The sequence below is a fragment of the Lissotriton vulgaris genome, chromosome 4_1 (genome assembly GCF_964263255.1).
Source record: "Lissotriton vulgaris chromosome 4_1, aLisVul1.2, whole genome shotgun sequence".
Taxonomy (NCBI): domain Eukaryota; kingdom Metazoa; phylum Chordata; class Amphibia; order Caudata; family Salamandridae; genus Lissotriton; species Lissotriton vulgaris.
Window position 1 is genome coordinate 1363388317 of NC_141691.1, and position 17942 is coordinate 1363406258.

Sequence of the window (17942 nt, forward strand, 5' to 3'; positions counted from 1 at the left end):
TATTATCTGGTCCCTGTCTATGTTTGATGAAGCACTCCTGGTCTGGGTCCATCAGGCTGGGTAGAAGTTTCTTGAGGCGGTTGGCTAACATTTTTTTGTAGATTTTGGCATGCGTGTTGAGGAGGGCCAACGGATGTAAGGAGGGACAAAGAGAATGGTCCCTACCAGGTTTTGGGATGAGAACAATCTCAGCGGCAGACATTGTAGCCATGAGACCGGTGGTTTTGGAGAAAGAGTTGTAAAGCTTAAGTAGATGGCATCGCAGCTGTGGTAAAACGATTGTATAAAAATCAGGGGTTAGGCCATCTGGGCCTGGTGTTTTCCCCTTCAGGAGCTCTTTGAGGACTCTCTGGAGTTCATCCAATGAGAAGGGTTTCTCTAAGGCATGTGTGACCTTGGGGGAAAAAGGGGCCACGGGCAGTCTGCCAAGTACAAGTCAATGGCGATTTGATCTCCCCGCCCCATCTGTTTATAGGTTTTGATAGAATGTTTGGAAGGCTTCCGTCTTGTCAGATTCCTTCATAGCCCAGCCCGAGTTCTCCACTGAAGCATAAGGCGGCAGTCTTCCCTGAGGAGATGAGCCTCCTGCAAATAGATTACGTCGAAATCCTGCTGTAAAAGCTACCTCCATACCTGGCAGTGTTTATTTGGTGAGTTAAGCCCCCGAACGTTTAGAATAAAAGTTTAACTGCTGCCGCAGTGTCCATGAGTGTTTGTAGGGGTAGAGCAATGTTGTGTCAGGATGAAAGCCCTCTGGAATTCTGGTTCTGCAGCCAATTAATCTAAACCCCACATTATGTGGCCTCCTAGGACAGTGAAGGTTGTTGGGAGACTTTCTAGGGAGTGGAGAGTTGTCAGAAAAACTAAGGGGCCACCATGGCCCAACAATGGGGAGCACTCCATCCAGAGAGGAGTGGGAAAAGCCAACCCTATCTCGTCTGAGGTGTATCGTGCTACAGAGAATGATCCAATAAGGAGGGGAGTTGGCTGATAAATCTGCCAGCAACGAACAATCTGCTAGAAAAAAAATGGTTAGCGAGAGCAAACAATATTCAAGACAAAATGGGTCTGGCTCCAGTCCGTGAATCCAGCTGTGAAGTTGAGGGGCCTTCATGTAGGTTGAATGGCTTGTTAGCGTATCTTTGCTGGGTCTCTAATGGGGAGCAGTGGATATATTCATTCGCAGTCAAGTTGGAAGGGTCCTGTTTCATGTCATGGAGATGGGCGATGGTTTCTTCTGTGGTCGAGTTGGACGCTGCTGCTGCAGTGCCATGGTTTGAGGATTTCCTCCGGACAGACTTCCAAATGGGCCTCCAGTTGCCAGTCATGGATTGAGAGGGAGGAAGGCCCTCATCAGGAGCATCTTCCGGCAGTTTAAGCATGCGATTTGCTTCTTGTAGTGAGTGAATTTTCAGTTTTCTACTGTTCCACTGGAAGAGTAGGCCAAGGGGATGAGTACAGTGATATTTGATATCTTGTTCTCTCAGTTTTCAGTAATTGATTTGAAATCTCATTGTTTTTGGAGTTTCAATGGGGAAAGGTCCTGGTACCCTTGCATTGTGTGTCCTCAGAAGACTAGGTCTGCCTTACCCCTTGCCGCCTTGAGGATGCCCTCTTTTTCCTAAAAGAAGTGGAATTGGGTCATTATGTCAGGGGGAGTCTGGGTGGATAGCTGAAGGTGCTACCATGTGTGCTCTGTCTAGGATTAAAGGTTGGCCTTCGTCGTCCACCCGGATTGCGGTGGGGAGGTCTCTAGTGAATGTCAACATGTCATCACCCTCTGAGCTGTGCAGGATTCCCCCTATATGAATGTTATTGCGGCGTCCATGATTTTCCAAGTCCTCCTGTTTAGCCTGGAGGTCCATGCGTAGCTCCTCTAGAGCATTCACATGTCTCCACAGTGTCTAGTGATCTTCTGTTCGGGAGTTCATTGTGTGTTCGAGATCATCCACTCTTTTACCCACCTCCATGATGTAACTACGCAGGCCGTTGAGACAGCTTTTATAATCTGGTTTCAGTGAGGTCATTTCTTGGCGGATTTCACCTAGGAATCGCTCCATGTAGTCCTGAGTAATATAAGGGCTGAGGGATGGTGAGGCAGCCTGCGGAGGTGGTTCTGGTTTCTCATTCATGGTTGTTGCAGTGGGTTTTACCCAGAGGCATTGTGGGGAGGCAGTCTACCACGATCAGTCTGGTTAATCCTGGTCAGGGAGAAACAGAGATGTCGCTGCAGTGGGTGGGCCAAAGCTCGATATGGATATAGTCACCAGAGGGAGGAGAATCCTGCCTGGAGAAGTCAGTCTAGGGCTTTGTGGCGAGAAATTTCGTATTCAGGGAAGGTCCAAAATATTCTCCGGCCTATTGTGCCACTGGGGCGCACAGGACCTCTATACGCCCCAAAGGTCAAGGGGGGAGCAGCTCCCAGGTATGGGCAGAGGAGCGGGCCCCCCTCTGCGCTGTGCGCAATGCCACTTCAGCATTGTGTCTTAATGTCTAACCAGAGCTCACTGGCTTGTATGGCTCCTGTAACCGGTGAGTGTGGAGTAGGCAGGATAGTCCACTGTGCCTGGGAAGGTGTCTGGGCCGAGGCCAGCAAATTGGGACATTCTGCTGCGGATTAGGTGGCAGGGGCCTTAAGACTGTCTCCACCAAGTTGCAGAAAGTGGGCTATTGGGGCGTGGGGGCAAGTCATTCGCCCTCATGTCTTTGGGAGCAAGGGGGACAATTGTGACAGTCTGTGAGTCACCAAGGCCCCCACACATTTCCCAGTCCCTGCAAAGGCAAGGGTAGGTGCTTACCACTTTGTCATGCTGTTGTGCCAGCTCTGCAAATTTCTCCCCATTGGCCCAGTGGGCACCAGGCCTGCGTACACCGTTGGGATCCTCCTCGCTAGGCAACTCTCCCACTCAGCATATGGGCACGCAGGGGCCCGGCCCAGAGGAATCAGTAGGGGTTGATCACTGCAGTGCTCACCAGTTTGAGGCCCTCAAAAGGGCAGGTCAGTGCCGGGGCCACAGGCAAACATCTCAGGTGGAGCAGTAGACAGTGTCCACCCACCAGTGCTGCAGGCCTCTTCAGTCCCCCACCGTGTGGGACGGTGTGTAATAGTTAAATGTTCTCAGGTTCGGGTCACCCCAGGGCTGATAACAGGTGCGTGGGGGGCAGGTCAAGAAGTAAGCCTAATGCATGTGGTAGGAGTGGGTGGACAGGCCCCCTTCAGCCCCTGCAGGTCAGGCAGTGGTAGGAGCTGCCCTCCAATAGGGCTCCTGCAAAGGCCAACCGTTGCTAGTGGTTCTTCTTATGGGCTGCTCCGCCCGGTTTGCGGCCGCCTGAGGTCGCTGACGCCTCTGGAAAGGCCTTGCTCCCGGATAGCTGATTAGCAGCGCTGTAGCAAGGGGCACTATGGCACCTCCCCTCTGGAGCGGGCCGCACGGAAGAGCAGGTGAGCTTCCGTCTGTGTCTCCGGCTTCCCAAAGGCAGTTTGCCATCAAGCCTGACTCTGTGCCTCTGTAGGTGTCACCAGGTGTAGAACGGCCCTGCAGAAGTGGCCTTTAGATGCGTTATGGACCATGGGGAACTCAGACAAGTTGCGTCTTACTCCATTCCCTGTCAGGCCACGCCACCCCAAGCAGCTCTATTTTATTAGTGACTTAACCAAATGTGCTCAGACATGCATAAAATGTTTTAAGATTGACCTTACCATGATATGCTTTCAAATGAAATCTTCACATACCATTGCATAATGTTTCTGATTAATAATATTTTGGGATGTTCTACAGATATTGATTAATCGAATTTGAGCTACATGCTCTATCTCATTCTTTCTTCTCAATACTTTAACTCTTTATAGGTTCACCCTAAGACCATTTCCACCCCATTCTTAGAATAGGGATTCTCTCCTTCATGGAACGCACTTGATCCATTGTTGATTATGATTTATTCTACCCATATTTTTGTCCAATTCTGTGAACTGACTGATAAGTGAACTAACTGAATAAAGGAACTCTACTACACTTTTAAAGAAAATAAAACTCTAAAACTTACACATAACTTTCATTAGTTACTGAACTTAAGATCGTTACCGTGATTACAATTTTTAGCTCCTCATCCTCTCATATATGCCGGCAAAAGTCTGTCACATAGAGAGAAGGGCACATGTCCCACCCGGCAGGGATCCACCCTGTTTGAGTTGGATAGTGATAAACTGCTTTATTTAAATTGATTCCCGCTCCAGCAGTTTCATCAATGCTTGTTCAAGATTCATTTTGTTACTATTTGGCTGGAGGATACCACCAGCTTGAGCTTAAAGCTTGTTTTGCTCATCCCCGTTTCGGAAAGTTTAACTTATAATTCAATGTTGTTTGGCATCACAAGGACTTGAATGAGTTGATTTTTTTTTTAAACAGACTTTATTGAGTTTCATACAAAGAGTATAGGCCGTAGCATCTCGCCCAGGCAAAACATACAGTTGAGCAACAAGTTACTTGTATCAAAAGTAGAGCGAAATAGGACCCACAAGATAGCAGATCAGCTGCAGTTTAATGTGCGCCCCCTCAGCTAGCTGGCGCTGTGTCAGTTCTTGCAGTCAGATCCTGTAGCAACTGCAGCAAATGCCACCCCTGGCTCCCAAACTGCTCCCTCCCTCATACCCTCCAACCAACCCCCTCCAACTACCCCCTCCGATCCCGCCCCCCCAGGCGCGTCACATAAGTCTACATAAGTTATATGAGAGATTCATACAGGGATTGGTGGGCCTCCCCACTAGTTGGGGTATCACTGTATGGGAACTTTCCCCGGTAAGGTGTTTCGCTGTATTCACCTGAAGCAGAGTAATAAGCTCCCCGTACTCCACGCTCGTACACAGATTACCTGGAGTCGATTGCAGTGCCCCCCACCAAGGCTTCGCTATTATCGGGGGATTTGCGTGCTACCACTAATGCCTCCCAGGCCTTCACTGTTTAAAAATGCCTTCTCACTCCTTGTGCGTGTCGCTATCTGCAATCGAATCACTCCCTCGCATTCAGCCCTTTTAAGGAGCTCTACTTTCCAGCTCACTATGCTTGGGCTCCCCCTCGCTTTCCAATGCAGAGTGATATTATGCTTAGCCAGGAGTAAACCAAAGTCGAGAAATTTACTTGTGACTTTATTTTTGGATGTATGAGGGAACCAATGTAAGGCGCAGTGTTTCAGGGACGGTTCCAATTCCCTATACGTAACATCAGTCAGTATCATTGTTAATTCCTCCCAGTAACTGTCTAGACACTGGCAGTCCCATAACATATGTTTGAAGCCTACCCCCTCAGTGTTGCAAAGCGGGCACGCCGCCGAGGTGTTGAGGAAATACTTATTGAGCTTTTCCGGGGTAGTGAAGCCCTGTGTAGAATATAGAAATGTACTAATTGGAACCGTGCATTCCTGGTGCTCTTCCAAGCTCTCTCCACCAACTCCCCCCAAGCTTTTTCTGGGATATCTTCCCCAAGGTCGGCTTCCGATTTAAGCTTCAAGATAGTCAGGGGAGGTAAAGCCTCAAATGTCATGCGTCTATATAGACACGTCACTTCTTTGAACGCGCCTGCCGCCATTACCACATATTGGGAACTCATTGACGTCTTTGGTTCATTGAGACCCTCCCCCCAGTGCTTGCGGATAGTCGCTGTAAGTGCTGTATACAGCATAAAGTCTCCCCCAAGTAGGTCATATCTAGTTTGCAAATCATTGAACGGGAGCATGGTGCCCTCCTCGTATAGGTCTCCTAAACTGGCCAATCCCTGGTCCGCCCTGTTCTGCAGTCTCAGCCAATTCCCCCCATGTGGTAAGGTCTTGCACATCAATAACAGGAGTTCCGGAGCATAACGGTGCTTTATTTTAGCCCTATGCAGGTATCAATTCCAGCACTTTCTCGAAATGTTCAGCTCTGTAGGAAGGGTTTCAGCTCCAACGGGGAGCTTCATGACTATACGGGACAATATTTGCTGGGTCCTAAAATCCTCCCGTTGTTCTTCAGCCCCCCCAGCATTGAATGCTACTCGTTGCGTTAGCCACTGAAATTGTGCTACTAAATAGTAGGTCTCAAAATCGGGAACTACTAGGCCCCCTCCGCTCTAGGTCGCATAAGAGAATTCAGAGCCACTCTGCATATGCCTGCGCCCCATAGTAACCCCGTGACCATGGACTGGAGTTGTGCAATATACTTCGCCGGGATCCAAACTGGTAAGGAACCTAAATAGTATATTAAGCTCGGCAGGGTAACCATTTTAAGCAGTGTCACGTGGCCCACAACCGAAGGTTGCAAGGAACCCCAGAAGTGCAAGATACTCTTCGTCCCCCTCATGGCCCTCCCTATGTTACCCTCCAGGATATCGTCTTCTTCATGATAGATTCATGTTCCTAGGTACGTCAGGCATCTATCTGCCCAAACCACACCCTCTTAGTCTTGTGGGCCTAGTCTGCCCTTTTTTGCTGGGAACAGGCAGGATTTTGTCCAGTTCACTTTGAGCCCTGCAACCCCACTGAGAGCCTGAAGCAGGTTCTTTGCCCCAACAAGCTCTGTCCCGGGTCAGCCAGAAAGAGCAGCAGGTCATCTGCATACAGCGCTATGTGGTGAGTCACCCCATGAACACTTAGCCCCTGATAGTCGCGACCCGACCTGGCCCACGTTGCCAGCAGCTCCATAGCCAGAGCAAACAACAGGGGAGAAAGGTCGCAACCCTGACGGGTTCCCTGTCCCACCCTACAGGCCTCTGAGATGAGTCCCCCAGTTTTAATTCGGGCAGTGGAATTGGTATATAGGAGAGCCGTCCAGCTCATAAAGGCAACACCCAGCCCCATTTTCTGCATCACATGATATAGGTTAGGCCACTCCAGGCTGTCAAATGGTTTTTCTATATCAACAGCAAAAAGCGTCACTGTGTCAGTGGCAGCAGAGGCCCCTTCTAAAATTTGCAAAAGGCGCCGCACATTAAGCGCAGTGTTTCTGGAGGGGATAAACCCGGATTGGTCAGAATGGATTAGTGCAGTCACATAGGGTGGCCAAAATTCTGCTTAAGATTTTATAGTCCAAATTGAGCATGGATAACGGACGGTAGGCTGTTCTACTTCATGCGTGTTTGCCCGGTAACAGGATGATAACCGCCTCCCTGGTGGACGTAGGAAGCACACCAGCACTTTTGACATCGTTATAGAACTTCAGCAACCGGGGAGCCAGTATATCAATGTATGCTAGGTAGAATTCAATGGGGAGGCCATCTGTACCTTGAGTTTTGTTGAAGGCCATACCCTTGATAGCTCCCTGCACCTCTCCTATTTCAACTGCCCCCCCCTAATAATTCAGCTGTGTCCTCATCCATGGCTGGCAATTCAATATCCCGCTTGTAGTCATTCAATTCCTCCTATGTAGGAGCTAGCTGACTACCATAAAGGCCAGTATAGTAGGCAAGAAACAGGTTGTTAATTCCCTGCTGGTCATATCTAGCCTCCCTCTGTTGGTCCCTAAGCTACAGGATTACTGAGCCTCTCCTGGCTGGGTTAGCTAACCAAGCCTACAGGGCCCTCGACTTGCCCCTTTCTGAGTGCGGGCGGGTTATATATTTTTATATTCGAAGCAGCGTAGCTGCTCAACTTGCACTGCAACTGCCTCCCTGGCTTCTAAAAGCTCTTGCTGTTTGTCTGGGTTGTCGGGCCTTTCCCTTTCCAGGTCGCTCAGCGTCTGGCCAGCCCTCTCAATATCCTGAAGCAACGTTTTCCTGATCCTCGTCATCTCGGAGATGCATTTTCCCCTAATGACAATTTTGCACACGTCCCATTCCACTAAGGAGGATGTGGCAGTACCTGCATTATCTTGGAAGTAATTAGTAATAGCCTCTCCGATTGTCACCTTAAAAACTGGGTCCTCTAATGCCTCAGAACGCAGGCGCCAGGTGGGGATCTTGGATCACGCACAAGACCATTGCAGGCTCACTATTATTGGATTGTGGTCTGAAAGCGTCTGCGTGAGATACTCGCTACTGGTAATACCCCCATGGACGTCTGGGGAGCACAGAATGGTGTCTAATAGGACGTGGAGGTCGTGTAAGGCTGAGAAGAATGAATAATCTTGGGTCACCGGGTGTTGTTCCCTCCAGGAGTCGACCAGGCCCAATTTCGGCTGCCAACTGTAGTGCACTGCTGCTAGCCTGAGTGCTGGTGCATCAGAGAGTGGGGGATGGGAACGGCCTAGCATGACATCTGTTGTGCAATTAAAGTCCCCTCCCAGCAGGACCGGGCCCGTGAGGACAGTCACCAGCGCACGAGATAGGTGGGAGAAAAAGCCCGGTTGATCGGAATTAGGCACATATATGCTCCCAGTGTAAGGTCCCTGCCATCCAACTTCCCGGACACCACAAGATAGCATCCCTCAGGGTCTATAACCGGACGTGTGCACTGAAATGGAATTCCTGCTCTTATCCAAATTAAAACCCCGTGCAAATGAGGAGTAAGTGGTGTAATATGTTTGACCCCTCTAGCGGCACTGTAAAGCCAGCCCTTCTTTCGCCAACGTGTGGGTTTCTTGTAGGAAAGCTATCTGAATCCCCTAGCGAACCAGATAGGAGTGAATATTATGACGGCGTACCATTGAGTGCAAACCCCGTATGTTCCACTAAACTTCCTTCGGGCACACTTGTATCGGAGTAATTATCCTCCGTATATCGTTGAAAGAAATGTTTATTCTTGTTAGATTTGAAAAAAGGTTTTATTTGCTTTTATCCTTTGATGCATGTTTCTTCACATGAAATCAATAAAGTTTTTCCATTTTCAATTTATATATTCTCCAGCTCCAATGCATTTCGGGTTAATACCTTTCATCTGGGAGCATCTACAAAGAACGACATATGTGACATATATAATGTCTGTATGATGTTACATTTCACTATCAGGTCCTAAACAGCTGTGCACCAGTCGATCAATTTCAAAAAGTATTTAGCCACTAAAATTCAAGCCTAGTGGGAATCCCTTTGCCGTGGTGTGATCTTGTAGTTGTTAAACCTCTTCCCCTGACACGCCTGGGTCCCCTAAACATACCCCCCCCTAATAAACAACCCCAACTCCCCTTCCCTAGGACATGTGCCAAAGAACTAGCTCCCATCCAAACAATTCTGAACCCTACCATCAACCAGTAACAGTTAGAGGGGTGGACAACGTACAGTCTCGGAGCTAGGGTACCACACCCCGGCTCCCCAGCACATTAATCAGACATCCCAGCCCAATCTCAAAAACCTCCAGACCAGTTGGCCAAGGGCAGCACTGCAGTGCGGAGTGTACTTAGGTCTATGAGGAGAGTGTCAGTAATAGGAGGCTATGCCTGGTAACTGGAAACTTCTGCGCCTGCCCCTCAGGATCGCCGTCCCATGGGAGACATCTGGAACCCAGGGCATAGCCAAGGGCAACCTTCGAAACCTCCAGCGCTTTGGAAGGCATCACTCCTCCTTGCCATGACCTATGTTTCACATGAGATCATCCACCGTCTGAGGCGTGACCTTGGGATAGTTAGTTTCTGATATGTCAGAGTTGCTGTTCACCTGTGATGTTTCCTATCGTCCTGCATGCAGTCCACTTGTGCTCAATACTGGGCTAGCAGTTTGTTGACTATGGGACACCACTGCCTGCAGCGCTCTTCAGCGTTCCCGGCTGAGTTCCCTGGGCGATGGGGTTTTAGAGCCAGACCTTTGCCACCCTCAGAAAAATCCTATCTGGTATTCATAGCGTCAAGACGCCCGCGGGCATATGTATGCGCTCTATAAATTGTATTAATAAATAAATAATTTGGTTACGAGGGCTCTGCTGCTGGGAGTTAGATGCAGAAACCCGTTGGGTCACTGGCCCTCTTGAATCAAGCCATTCCGAGGCCTCTTGCGATGATTGAAAGCCACCTGGAGTCGCGCAGGAAACAGCATTGCATAGGGAATTTGCAATTGATGAAGTTTCTTCTTCACAGCCAGAAAGAATGTTTTGGCTCGCTGCACCTTCCTGGTTAAGTCCGGGAAGAACACTATGGCACTGTTGTCAATTTGCAACGCTTGCTTTTGGCTGGCTTGTTGCAAATTTGATCAGCAGCAGGTGTGCTACAATAGGTCGGGGCCCCGGTCTTGGCAGTTTGCTGAGATTCTGTGCGCGCGTTCCAGCGCTTAGAAGGGAGATAGCCCTTCTGGAGCCACCACAGTGCGGAGCCAGTCTTCCAAGAAACTGAGAATGTTGGGCCCTTCTGCCCACTCCGGTACGCCAATAACACGAATGTTGTTTCTACGAGACCTGCCCTCACTGTCTTCGGCCCACAGTCCTAGCACCTTTATCTTCACTGTTAGGTCTGTGCGGGAGCGCTGCATCCCTTAGACTGTGTCCGGGAGGCCCCCAAGCTCTTTCTCATTGGCTGTTACTCTCTCTTTGAGTTTACAATGGTCATCTATTAGTATATTTAAGTCCGTGCCTATTGCATCGATCTTCCCTTCAAGTACTTCTCTGGAAGCTGTGATTGCCTGCATGATGTCGGACAAAGTAGGTTTTCTGGGGGTTGAATCTCTCCCCCATTCCAACACCTCTTCCTCATCGTCTGTGGGGACACCCAGGTGTTCCGTACTGAGGGTGCTGAACACTCTTCTGTGTTCGGCCCATCTCTACTGGGTACAGTGTCTGACCTCTCGTTACCAGCTCTTCAGAGTTCAGCTGCTGGATTAGAGTCTCCTGACGCTCGCTCGCAGCTACGTGCCCCAAACTTTCTCCTCAGCTCTTTTTCTCCTTTCCACCCTACTACAGTGATAGTGCAGTCACAGTGATGTTTTTGGCACCCCCTATGCGGTCCAGTTCACCAGGTTCTGGGAGCTGCACAGCCGTTTGTTTCTACCGCCAGTCACCTGGCAACTCCTCCTGTCATCGTTATGTGGCTTGGGCTCAGGATGCACCCCACCTCGAACCTCACCAGGCTAGGTGCCCCCACTCACCAGATGATACTATCCGCTGATTGCAGGGCGTGGCCTTCCCATAGTCCAGGCCTCCGCGTGGGTATCCTGTAACCTTGTGATCACCGCCTTGTGGTCATGTCGAGACTCCAGCAGGGATCCGTACGTGGTGGGAGCGAAGCCTGCCGCTTGCGAGGCACCCTCTCAGGACCACAGAGCATGGCAATGTTGCCGTAAGTCAAAGGAGTTGCTGCCTATTGGTGGTGGCAGCCAGTTTTGGAGCAGTCCCGGGAGGGCAGAAGTCGCCCCCGCTTCAGCCTAGAAAGGGACCGCTCTACATCAGGTGCGCCACTGTCCCCGCTGTCTGCGCAGCATCAATCACTGGCCACTTCTCCACACGTTGGCAAGCAGTAAGATTATCCAACAGTAGTGCAGGGTTCTCTGTTCCCCGATAGGGGGACCGGGCCCAGCCTGCACTCCATTGTCCCCCTGCCAGACCAGTTGTCCCCGGGCCTCCTTTGGCCCTATTTGTCAAGTGGTGGGATCAGTCAGTTCTCAGTCCACTTAAGCACCTCCAGCGGGGTAGGTCCTGCTTGCCACTACCGACCCTCCATTTTGACCTCCACTAGGACATATAGGACACTGACACCAACTCAAATGCACTCCTGCCAGTTCAGGTGTCACTCCGTGTGGGCTCCCCGCCGCTGCCTCACTCCCCAGGGCCCCGTGGTGGTGCTCACCTTTCGAGGCACTCAGCAGGGAATGGGGGCGTTCCACCGCTTCCTGACCGGGCCAAGTCGCACCAGCCACCTAAGGCGCCCCGCTCTCTCGCTGCTAGCTGAAGGAAAGCCTGCCAGAGTCAATGCTGGCAGCGCCGGTACCCAGGTCACTTCTCGCCCTTGCTGAGTTCACTCCCAACCAGGCGCCCTAGATCAGTTCTCCTCACCGGGCAAGGTCGCTGCAGGGCATAGTGCGTTAATCAGGTGGACATTCAAGGACCTGCTGAGGTGGCCTCCAGGCAGGCGCCATCTTGAAGTCAGTCCTACCAGAACCTCTTCACAGCAGCTTATCGGCCCCAGATGCTCCCCAGCATGGGCCGGCACCCCTCCAAGACGCACAAGGCTTCAGGGACCCCAATGGGGCCAGTTGAGGACCGCCACAGATGGTCTCCTCAATGTCGCGGGACGCGCTTCAGGGCACTGGTGATGTGGCCGCCATGTTATCACTGGCCTCACCAACACCGCAGCAGGTCACCGGGGCTGGACGCACCGGTCAGCGTGATAGCCTTCGCTCTGCCCCCAACTCCGCTGCACACCGTTAGGCTCCACTGCCCAGTACAGCCTTCTCCGTCGGGTCAGAACGTAGGGCAGCAGCGGCGGTGGAATCATGAACCACCTGCCATTTTGTTCACGGGTCCGCCCGGCCAGGAGCTCTACAATTTCTCCTCAGCCACCACTTCAGAACCGTTCCAGGGCTCCGCCGACGGAAGCACCAACTTTCCGGTGCTGCACTCCGTGGATTCTGGCTCCCCCGCTGTGTCTGGGGGTCAGGCTACTTGTGCACAGGAAAGCGGCGGTCGGAGCTCAGCAGCTCGCGTCTGTCGCCATCGGCTGCACCCCTCACCCCCCCAAGGACTTGAATGATTTGATTATGCATATTAAATTCAAAGCTGTTCCAAACAGGGGGCCCCAAAGTATATCTTGCCATGGGCGACTCAAATTCTTAAGATGTCACAGCTTGTGCAACCCAAATATAGGCATTTTAAAACAATCCTTGTTCCTGAAAAGAGGTTTTGTGTCCTGTTTCACTGTGAACTGGGGTGGCAGAGTGAGCTAAAAAATGGTGATGGATTAAACCCAGATCAGTTGACTGGGGGTGAGTGTTTGATTTGCTCAAACGGTCCGTCCATCATCACCTTTTGTATCACTGTGTGAGCTGTCATCCGCTGGACCTACGGGCAGTGGCGGCTGGTGGAATTGGAAACTGGTAGGGCGTATGGAGAACAAATCTACATATGCAGGCTGTAAGGCATTCAAACTCTGACAGTGCTGTGAGGCCAGTTTGATGGAAATATGGCGCTGTGCAAATCACTGTAAAACAATAGAGAGCACTTGCTGCCACGTATTTTTATAATTAATTAACATTGAAAATGTTCCGTGTATATTTCAATTTCTGAGCACTGTAAATAACCCATGTTACCATATCCTTTAAGAGTGGTTCTCATTTATCGACCTCTGGAAGATGGAATACTTTTTTAGGCCTGCCATGAATCAAAACTGCAACCTGCAGGGCTCTGCATCAGGCACGTTTTTTCTGTTCTCTGCTCTCATGCGCCCTTTACTTCCCTCGTACTTTTTCTGGTTCATGCTGCTGCATTCTTCATTTTATGTGTGTTTTTATAAGGGACCGGGTCCCCTCATCTCGATACGTTCCTATTACCTGTAACCTATTACCTGTAACCCATTTCATTGCCCGAATTTAAACAAAACACCTTCGGATTGTTTTCGCAGTAACAGATGTAACACTACTGACACCATAAACGGGTTTGTACACGCACGCACGCTGTCTTTTGTTGTGATGGCCACCCCTTATTAGCCCTCCTATAATCCCCTCCACAAATACACCATGTCCTACTTCACGTTCTTAAAAAAACTCGTTTAACCTAAAATTAGTTCTGCTCCCAACTAAAAGAGACAATTCAAAAATAAATCAGTGCACTGTTCATTCAAGCATCCATCCATTCGGATACTTCAGACCGGAGAACGCACAGAGAAACGCACATACATGCAATATTACACAGTGGAGCATACGACACTCTTACTAAAATAAACATGCACCATTTACCGGTTTCGACTGCTCATCACATTTTAAGGAAGTAGGGAATTACACAGGAAATCCAACGGCAATCCCTAATTTCTCAAGGGAACAGTCACGGGACATCCGTTGTCCGGCGTCATCTGTATCTCAAGAGACAAACTCAGCGGGGATCGCATAATGACGCCACCAAATTCTCTCGTAATGGTCTTTGCCTGTACAGGCGGGCACTGGGTGAATGGTGGAACTGTTGGCAAGCAATTTCAGTTTAAACAGCAAAGACCTTTTAACCTACCTGGCTGGCACCTCTACACACGGCTCATGAATAAGTCTCGGATCCAGGCGCTGAGTTACCATAGCATTCCTCCATGATTGTGGATAGCAGCCGCGGCCGGACTGAACACGAGGTGTGTCTGTCTCGCCGCTCGTCGCTCCTGGCTGGCAAGTGCTGCCTGTATCTCAGGTAGTACGCATGTTCTGTTTAGGGTTTAAAGAATTTTGCGACCAGCCCAAACATGCGCACTGGGCTGCTCATTAGAAGAGTGGAATGGAACAACCCTCGCTCTTCTAATGAGCAGCCTAGTGCGCATGTTCGGGCTGGTGCAAAATTCTTTAAGCCCTAAACAGAACATGCGCACTCTTGCTGTGCGCTCCGTCAACCGTTTTGATGTCATGATGAGACAGGCCCTGGACTGAACTTCTGCTGCCCGCCCCCTTCTGAGCTGACTGCCTCCGGCGGCTGCAGGTATTTAAATAAATGATGTGAGTGAGTCAAGTCAACTCAGTCGCAAGTGGCTTAAATTGGCAGGGCAACGCCCAAGCGCCCTAATGGACACACCGCCCCTGCCTACGGGCCTGCTATATGAAGCATTTTATGGTCGGAAACACTCTGATTTGGAGTTTGCTACCACAAAAATACTATTCAGAACTTATGAATCCAATTTTTGGATTTGGTAAACCTTTACTGACTCATTAAATGGAATTCTGACCCCATACCGAATTGCTGTTTGGAAGGGGCATGTTTTAGGTGTCACTTCCAAATAGTAATTCGGTATGCAATGTATCTGTGTTTTGAGATTAAAATTCGGTCGCAAAACATTAACTGCCACATGCATCAACAGAAGGAATTGCTATTTAGGAATCTCAAAAGCCTATGCATGTAGGAATCGCTATCAAAATAGCGATTTCTACATATTCCTTAATTGCTACTCCCAAATTGCTAGTCGCAATTAAGGAATGCTGTCCCATTCATTCCTATGGGCCTTCAGGCCCATTGAAATGCAATCGCAATTTAAGGAATCACAGTTTAGAGATTCCTTAAATTGCGATTTTTGCATTTGGGATGATGCATCCCAAATGCAAAAATACTGGTTGAAAAGGGGCAGATTCTGAGAATCTGCCCGTTTGCGACCATTTTTTCCTTTGATGCATGGGCCTGTAAAGAGTTACAGACTCGCCAGTTGGAGTTGTAACATATTCGCAAAAACCCTTTTGAGAATCTTAAGAAACTGTTTGGGAGTGGTCAGTGGGCCAGGTGATCACTTTCCAACTCTCAAACAAACTTAAACAAAGTTAGCTTTTTTTTGTTTTTAATGCAACCCCATTTCCTTTAAGGAAAAGAGGCTTAATTATGAAAAAAAAAATCTTTTTGAAAGGCATCACAGGCATGGTAGTCTGATGACCCTAGTCAGCCACCATCCATGAGATGCAACCTAACTCTTTAATATTCATAAGGTAGGTAGAATTATGTCTGATGCGGAATCAACATTTTATCAACGACCTATTACAACATGGGTTGTGAAATTCTTGTATGTTGCAAACATACTGGTTGCAAAAAGCAACTGGGTATTAGTAGATATGGCCATATTTGTGGTATACACCGAGAAAGAAAGACGGCAGCATTTTTCACCAAAATCTACAAAGCAAATTTTCAAAACTCGAAGTCTGAGCACCAGCCATTTCCTTCCGAATATTAACATCTTTAAACACTTACATTCATTCCTTCTCCTTCTTTCTCACAACCTTTTTCTTCTCATTTTTTTCACACTATGAAGCAATGTGACAGCTGCATGAGTGTGTTATAAACAAACAATAAATAAGCATGCATCTCAATAGACATTGTTCAGGATTGCAATAAAGGTTGTCGAGCTCCATATTCAGCTGTGCAATGACGAGGGTCGTACGAAAGCGTGCAGGCAGCTGTGATTCACGACGTGAAGGATGAAGTACACGTTCAGGTGCACATGACGCAGCTTTCAATTTCTACGAGAAAGCACCGGCGTAAAACAGCCTCGTGAATAACGTAAGAATGCGGCATCAACGTCTGCAAAATGACGTCTAGGGCCCAGGTTTTTCACTATAAAATTCACAGGCGTAAAAATACAGTGATTAGAGATGGATTTACTGCAAACGAAAACAGCGCCAAGACTTTCTCCAAGAACTGGATTGATAGCAAATATATTTACTTATTTCAAAGATTGTTACCCAGAAAGGTGTATTAAATAAGACACTGTTAAGTAGTATTTACTCCACACCACACGTAGACGGTTTATAATTCCTGAATCCCGTGGAAGGTCCTTGGTTTTATTTCCTGCACGATCGATGTCTGCCTTTCTTTGCCTGTGAGGATTTTCCCCGAAAGACTCATTTGACTAGTGTCTTTGATTTGTGTGTAGAACTGACTGCCATGGGGGATTCCTGCAAGATAAGTGACCACTAATTACTACTCAGAGAAAAACAAATTACAGACAGAAGCCTACAGATGAAATACTGCTCAGCTATCGCCTTCACTACAAGAGCAGTCAAAAAGCTGCCTCAAAATTAAAACTGATTCCAATGCCTCCTCTGTAGCTTCTCTATGGGTTACTTATGCCACATTAAATAAGGGTAACACAAATAAAGTCACCCTGTTATCAAAGCCCCCTAATAAAAAGCTAGACCTATTGATCTGCCAATATTTGCTTCTAGTCGATATTTTCCCATGCTATATGTGCATTTTTATATTGTGTATATTTCGAACTGCCTGCCCTGTAAACATACATGCTATTAAGGAGAACGTAAAATAGATCACTCTAAGTTAAAACATAAGCGCAAATGCTTTAATATTTTTTAAAGCTGTGTTTCTTTTCACCCCAAACGTTTGTGCAGAGACAGATATTTTTCACTTTACAAAATGCTTCTCGAAATGAGCATACCTTTTTGACTCAGAGAGTTTATTTCACTATCCTAGGCCCACATTAGATCCGATTGTCCATTTCAAATACAAAAATATCCTGCGTTGCATAGAAATTGAGGTGTGCGGCAACTATTTGCTATAATCAGTCATAAATGTTTTTAAGTAACCCTTCACAGATAAAAATCATTGATTTTAAAAATTCTTTGTAAATCTGACTGAGAAGCAGTAGGGTCTGGGAGGTGTTTAATATAGTCTATGATCACATCAAACTTTCAAGAACTGGACGTCCTGACTGTCTGCTTAGACCCCTTTTAAATTTGCCGAGCAGAAGGGCTACTCCTTCCAGTAGCCATGGTGCCATCCTGAACAAAATAGTATACGTGAAAGATGCCAAGTGTCTCGTTAAGAGGGCTACAAATTAAAGGAAAACACCACAAGGTGGGAAACCACTTGGTAATCTGAACAGTCTTTATTGACAATGCAGAGAATGAATGATGAGATCGGCAAGCACTAAACTCATGAAGTAGTAGGGATGAGAAGTGGGTCTCCAAAGTCTCGACATCCCTCGACAGATGCTTGCTTCCTGGGCTGTTGGGGTCCGGATTGGATAGACTCTTCATCTCAGTGAAGGTTGCAAAGGGTCCGGTACGATGGGTATTGGTGTGGCACAGCTCCGGTAATTCCTGGAGAGTTGACAGATTTGATCCTCTGAAGCTGGTGTACCACTTTTGGTTTGGGTGCTGCATCGGAGTCGCTGGGGAGCAGCAAGTCCGTAAAACCAGATTCTGCGGTTTAGTGCCTGTGACTGCAGGGGAGCAGTACTTCCACTCCAAGGGAGTTCTTTAGCAATTTATCGAAGGCTGTAGGGGCTCCGGGGTTCTTGGAGACCTCCCAGTTGCAGGACAAGACAGCACACCACAATTGTCGAGTCCTTATGGCAGAGCCATTTTCTGCAGCAAGGCTTCAGTAGGTCTTCTTTGTCCTTTTCTTCTTTGTGTCATTCGAATCTAAGTTCAGGGTCCAAG